Source organism: Schistocerca serialis, chromosome 8, assembly GCF_023864345.2.
Source record: "Schistocerca serialis cubense isolate TAMUIC-IGC-003099 chromosome 8, iqSchSeri2.2, whole genome shotgun sequence".
Classification (NCBI taxonomy): Eukaryota; Metazoa; Arthropoda; class Insecta; order Orthoptera; family Acrididae; genus Schistocerca; species Schistocerca serialis.
This window is the reverse complement of record NC_064645.1, coordinates 381,204,651-381,212,062: the sequence shown is the minus strand read 5'-3', so window position 1 is coordinate 381,212,062 and position 7,412 is coordinate 381,204,651. Positions and strand designations below refer to the sequence as shown.

At 46.1% G+C, this 7,412-nt stretch overlaps 1 pseudogene; it reads right to left on the bottom strand.

Moving 5' to 3' along the window:
- Positions 1-2,502: 2,502 nt before the first annotated feature.
- Positions 2,503-2,620, bottom strand: LOC126417269 (5S ribosomal RNA; annotated as a pseudogene).
- Positions 2,621-7,412: the final 4,792 nt, after the last annotated feature.

Below are 7,412 nucleotides of genomic sequence, written 5' to 3'. Positions count from 1 at the left end.
GGGGTATGGGGTGGCGGCAGGAAGGGCATCCGGCCACTCCTTCTATTAACCATGCCGATTCTGTAATTAACCCTGCCGACCCTGTGCACAATGCAGGATAAAGCAGTAGCGAAAGAAAGAATATTTGGAGACTTCAGTACACCTATGACATAAAAACGACGAGACATGAAGGAATATACCGAATGGGACGGAAATAGGTAGAATGGTGATCTAGATGAACAGAATAACAAAGGATTACAATTTCCGAAAAATTGGATGATTTATGCAAGAGAAATAGGTCCACAAACAGAACTAATCAATGACGCATTGTTCCATTTGCAGCCCATAGGCCAACGGTATTTGGCCTGCCATTCTTTAACGGAGTTGTTGGATGTCATCTAGAGTGCAACCGTACCAAATTATGTTCAAGCTGATGCGTTAGATAATCAAAATACCGAGCTGGCTGGAGGACTCTCTGCCCATAACGCTCCAAACATTAGCAGTTGTGGAGAGATCTGACGACCTTGCCGCCCAAGGTAGAGTTTGGCAAGCGCGAAGATAAGCAGTAGAAACTCTCGCGAAGGCCAAAATGGCTTGGAATCAAGGGCAACAAAACGGGGCGCAGAATATTGTCGACGTACCGTTATCCTGTAACTGTCACGAGGACGACAACGTAAGAGTTCCTGCACCCCAGACTATCAATCCTAGTATCGGGTGGCTGACAAGTTACTATCCCACCGCTGTCCGAGGCGTCTCTAGAGACATGTCTTCGGGTGCCCCAGACAGCGACGGCATACCAACATGTCGCCCGCCATACGAATCCGACAGCAAGGAGGGCTGGTCAAGGGTACCGCTTCATTTCATAGCTGGTCCCCTTTGGTTGTCATCTGCGGCACCCTTACAGCTCAGCGGTACGTCGTCGATATTCTACTCCCCGGTTTGTTGCCGTTCCCACAAAGCCATCCTGGACTTACATGTCAGCAACATATTGCCCACCCACACGTGGCGAGTGTTTCCACCACTTATCTTCGTTCTTGCCAAACCGTACTTTGGCCATCAAAGTCACCGTACCTCTATCCAGTTGAGAGCGTTTGTGGCATTATGGACAGTGCCCTCCAACCAGTTTAGAATTTTGGCCATCTAAACGCCCCAATTTAACATAATTTTGCCTGATATCCCTCAGGACATCCAACAACTCTATTAATGAGTGCCAAGCCGCATAACTGCTTGCATGAGGGTCAGAGGTGGACAAACGCGTTACTCAGTTTGTGAAACTCTTTCTCTTGAATAAATCGTCTAATTGCCCTGAAATTGTAATCATTTGTTTGTCCCTACATCTACGTCACATCTACCGATTTCCACCCCATTCGAATAATTAATTTGTGGTGCGTCATTTTTTTTTTCTTTAGAGATAACGTGTGAGACTTGTCACTAGAGCAATGTGTCTAAGTCAGCGAAACGAGACGGAACCTGAAGGAGCACGAAGAGTTGTGGAGTCGGCGAGGCCAGTGGAGGCAGCAGAACATTGGGACTGCAACAGTCGACACCGGCCGTGGCTGACTGTGACGTCGTTTTTCTTTGACTGCGGCAGCAGACGGTACTCCGTACGTCCAGAAGATGCGTCAGATGGGAGCCAAGGAGTAATTCTGACAGAGAGTTTGCGTTACGAAGATTGTAACGTAAGGGGGCGAAAGAGCGACTTGTGCCACTGAGTGGGTTCATAACTGCATGTATGCTGGTATTAGAATGTGATGAGGATTATAACTGCCAAAACACAATGCGGCGGTGTTGCGCCTACATTGGTAGAGATATATTTACAGAGTGGTAATAGAACTGAAAAGTAACGGTAGGGTCATGTTGTTCTCTGAATCTATCATAATTGTTTGTGAATAGGAAGGGCACGATGAGGACAAATTTTCTCTAATTGAGTCATGGAAAAAATTTTCAAATGCGTGTGAATTTCTAAGGGACCAAACTGCTGAGGTCATCGGTCCCTAGACTTGGACACTATTTAAACTAACTTACGCTAAAAGCAACACAAACAACCACGTCCGACGCAGGAGTCGAACGTCCGGAAGGAGGGGCCGCGCAAACCGTGACACGGCGCCTCAAACCTCGCGACCACTCAGCGCGGCTGAGTCATGGAGACAAGCTTTGTAATTCTATCACCAGTCTGTGCTTGACTGTTTGTTAGCTCGTTGCATCAGTGTAGTCTATGTTGTTCACCTCTGTTGTCTGTCTGTTGAGTGGGTAAGGTACTGACTGAAATTAAGCGTGGCATATTTATTAAGAATCACATGTCTACATAAACTTAACTCCTCCCGCACAGGCCATGAAGGACCAAAGGTACCGACCGGCCGCCGTGTCATCCTCAGCCCACAAGCGTCACTGGATGCGGATATGGAGAGGCATTTGGTCGGCACACCGCTCTCCCGTCCGTATGTCAGTTTCCGAGACCGGAGCCGTTACTTCTCAGTCAAGTAGCTCCTCAGTTTGCCCCACAAAGGGTGGGTGCACCCCGCTTACCAACAGCGCTCGGCAGACCGGATGGTCACCCATCCAAGTCCTAGCCCAGCCCGACAGCGCTTAACTTCGGTGATCTGACGGGAACCAGTATTACCACTGTGGCAAGGTCGTTGGCCTACGTAAACTTTGTTGAATTACTATTTCATGTTCTTAGGGCCCTCTTTGAAGCTTTTGTAGCTTTACACTGAAGAGACGAAAGTTATGGAATAGCTAAATGCACATACACAGATGGCCGTAATATCGTGTACACAAGGTATAAAAGCACAGTGTACTGGCGAAGCTGTCATTACTCAGATTACTTCTGTGAATGTTTTTACTACGTCATTACGCCCCCAGGAAGGGGTTTAGCAGCTTTTGAACACGGAATGGTAGAGCTAGACATATGGGACATTTCATTTCAGAAATCATTTGGGAATTCAATTTTCCGAGGACCATAGTGTTAACAATGTGCTGAGAATACCATATTTAAAGTTTTACCTTTTACAGTTGACAACGAGTGGTCGAAGGTCTTCACTTAACGACCGAGAGCAGTGGCATTTACATAGTGTTGTCAGTGCTGATATACAAGCAACGCTGCTTGAAATAACCGCAGAAATCAATGTGGGACTACGACGAACGTACCCGTTAGGACAGTAAGGAGAAATGTGAGGCCGCCCGGTGAGACCGAGCGGCTCTAGATGCTACAGTCTGAAACCTCGCGACCGTTACGGTCGCAGGTTCGAATCCTGCCTCGAGCATGGATGTGCGTGATGTCCTTAGGTTAGTTAGGTTTAAGTAGTTCCAAGTTCTAGGGGACTGATGATCTCAGAAGTTGAGTCCCATAGTGCTCAGAGCCATTTGAACTACTTGAATTTGAAGAAATGTGGCTTTGATGGACTATGGCAGCAGAGAACGACACGAGTGCCTTTGATACCACCACAACATCGCCTGCACCGCCTCTCCTGGGCTCGTGACCACATCGGTTGGACCCTAGAGGACTGGAAAACCGTGGCCTGGTAAGATGAGTGCCGATTTCAGTTGGTAAAAGCTGATACTGGGGTTCGAGATTGGAGCAGACTCCACGAAGCTATGGACCCAAGTTATCAACAAAACTCTACGCGAACTGATGGTTTCTCAATAATGGTGTGGGCTGTTTTTACATGGAATGGACTGGATTTTATGATCCAAGTGAACCATCATTGACTGGATATATGTTCGAGTGCTTGGACACCATTTTCAGCCATTCATGCACCTTATGTTTCCAAACGATGATGGAATTCTTATGGATAGAACATTTGTGGGTCATAATCGAGAGGCCAGCTCGTGCACAAAACGCTGCGCCGGCAACAGTTTCCCAATTATGGCCTGGTATAGAGGCGACATGGCTCTGTAGTTATGCAGGGGATTCCCACGACTTGTTGAGTCCATGCCTCGTTAAGCTGGTGCGATATTAGGTGCCCCATGATTTGTCACCTCGGAGTATTTATCTCCGATAAACTGTTTCAATTCAAGTTAATTGATTTGCACATCAAGCGTAAGAGTTTGCCCTAATTATTTACGCATGCGCTTGCCGTCGTAAATTGCTGTTAATAGAACATTACATTTGGTCAGAAGTCCATTCTTACGAAAACCTCAACGAAATACCACTTCCACCGAAAGCGCGAGCCACCGCGAAAGCCAATTTCGCGCCCCTAAGAGCTGCAAGAAAGATGTGAAGAAATCTAAAAACAAATGATTGTTAGAAGAACTGACTCAGAATATAGAAAATTCAAAACAACCTTTGGTGAAATTAAAAACTGGGGTGGTAACATTAAGAGTGCAGTGGGAATTCCATTGCTAAATGCAGAGGAGAGAGTGAATAGATAGAAAGAGCTTATTGAAGGTCTATATGAAGGGGAAGATTTGTCTAATGACGTGATACAAGAATAAACAGGAGTTGATGGCGAAGAGATAGTGAATCCAGTATTGGAATCAGAAGTTAAAATAGCTTTGGAAGACTTAAAATCGAATAATACAGTAGGGATGGATAACATTCCATCAAAATTGGTTAAACCATTAGGCGAAGAGGCAACAAACTAATTTTTCGATTTAGTGTGTAGAATATATGAGTCTGTGGACTTAGGAGAAACATCATTCACATTATACCGAAGATTGCAAGAGCCGACAAAGGTCAGAATTATCGCACAATCAGCTTAACAGCTCATGTGTACAAGTTGCTGATGATACACTACTCGCCATTAACATTGCTACACCACGAAGAGGACGTGCTACAGATGCAAAATTTAACCGACAGGAAGCCGATGCTGTGATATGCAAATGATTAGCTTTTCAGAGCATTCACACAAGGTTGGCGCCGGTGACAACACCTACAACGTCCTGACATGAGGAAACTTTCCAACCGATTTCTCATACACAAACAGCATTTGACTGGCGTTGCCTGGTGAAACGATGTTGGAATGCCTCGTGTAAGGAGGAGAAATGCGTACCATCACGTTTCCGACTTTGATAAAGGTAGGATTGTATCCTATCGCGATTGCGGTTTATCGTATCGCGACATTGCTGCTCGCGTTGGTCGAGGTCCAATGACTGTAAGCAGACTATGGAATCGGTGGGTTCAGGAGGGTAATACGGAACGCCGTGCTGGATCCCAACGGCCTCGTATCAATAGCAGTCGAGATGACAGGCATATTATCCGCATGGCTGTAAAGGATCGTGCAGCCACGTCTCGATCCCTGAGTCAACAGATAGGGACGTTTTCAAGAAAACAACCATCTGCACGAACAGTTAGACGACGTTTGCAGCAGCAGATTCGGCGTAGATCCATCAGAGTGGTTGGTTGGTCACGTCGTACACAGACAGCCCTTTCTAATCTATCCCAGGCATGTTCGATAGGGTTCATATCTGGAGAACATGCTGGCCGCTCTAGTCGAGCAATGTCGTTAGTCACTCACAAGACGTGCACGATGGGTGCGCGAATTGTCGTCCATGAAGATGAATGCCTCGCCACTATGCTGCCGGTCGATTCAATCTTGGAACCGCGCGACAGCTACGGTCACACGTTCGAATCCTGCCTCCGGCATGGATGTGTGTGATGTCCTTAGGTTAGTTAGGTGTAATTAGCTCTCAGTTCTAGGCGACTGACGACCTCAGAAGTTAAGTCGCATAGTGCTCAGAGCCATTTGAACCTTACTTCAGATACCGTCCGAATAATAAAAATGGCAGTGTTAAGTCTTCGAACAAGATCGTGAACGTAGACTTTCCACGACAATGTACTATCTGATCTATCTGATCGTAATCGATTTTCTACCTCCAAACACTACTGTCCCTTTCACTCCGTTGTGTATGAGTTCTGTGTTCTGTGTATCTGTTGACTACAGGCGACTACAATGTGTGTTCGTAAAGTGAGGTGTCACGTTTTTGTTACAAGATACTGAGAGAAGTAAGAGGTTTGAATACATCACCAGCACATGGCCTGTTTCCCTCCAATATCGTCCGGGGCAACGCGAGGCTTAACGTCCCCATATGATGGACGGATCACCATCAGAAACGTGAGTTACCTTCTTTTCATAATACACTACTAGCAATTAAAATTGCTACACCACGAAGATGACGTGCTACAGACGCGAAAATTAACCGACAGGAAGGAGTTGCTGTTATATGCAATATATTAGCTTTTCAGAGCATTTACACAAGTTTGGCTCCAGTGGGGACACCTACAGCGTGCTGACATGAGGAAAGTTTCCAACTGATTTCTCATACACAAACAGCAGTTGATCGGCGTTGCCTGATGAAATGTTGTTGTGATGCCTCGTGTCATGAGATGACATGCGTACCATCACGTTTCCGACTTTGATAAAGGTCGGATTGTAGCCTATCGCGATTGCGGTTTATCGTAAGACGACATTGCTGCTCGCGTTGGTCGAGATTTAATGACTGTTAGCAGAACATGGATTCGGTGGGTTCAGGAAGGTACTACGGAACGCCGTGCTGGATCCCAACGGCCTCCTATCACTAGCAGTCGAGATGACAGGCATGTTATCCGCATGGCTGTAACGGATCGTGCAGCCACGTCTCGATCCCTGAGTCAACAGATGGGGACGTTTGTAAGACAACAACCATCATTCTGTGTTAGTATTTTGTTATATTCTCATTTGTTGTTGATTAATACTGTCAATAATAGTAGTTACTTCCCTTGTAGAGCAAGTTTGTGATAATTGTAGTCACTTTTTATTGTAGTAGCGGAACTTAGATAAAGTTGTTTTCTTGTTTCAATAATTGTAAAATTTTACCATGAGTGAGAAGTGTGGGCTTTGCCGTAGGTTCGTGAGTAGTGGATTGCGGTGTGAGACTTGTTCGAAGTATTTTCACTGGGGGGAATGCAGTGGGGAAGCCAGTGGGCATTCTGGTGAGATCCTCTCCTGGAACTGCAGGTTATGTAGCAAGAGTAAGTTGATAGAGGAGCAGGAGCGTAAGATCTGTGCCCTTCAGGTGCAGTTGAGAAACGCACAGGAGGATCTAGATAGGATGAGGAGGGAGAAGGGGGTTGGGGAATGGGAGCTGGCTGTTGGCAAGAGATCTGCTAGGAGAAGGAGATTTTCAGATAGTTTTACTGTTGGTGTTTGTAATAGATATGACCAACTGTCAGAGTCTAGTGGAGAGGAATCTCTAGTAGCTGTAGATGTAGGAAGTATGCAGCAGACCTCAGCAGTTACGGTGGCTAGGACAGTTGCAAAGTCTAAGAGAAAGAAGAAGGTTCTGCTGTTAGGTAGTTCTCATGGTAGAGGTGTAGGCCAGCAGTTGCAGGAAGTTTTGGGGAGTGAGTACCAGGTCACCAGCATTGTGAAGCCTAATGCAGGATTGGCTCAGGTGACTTTTAACATAGGGGGGTTATGTAGGGATTTTACTAAAGAGGATCAGGTAGTGATTGT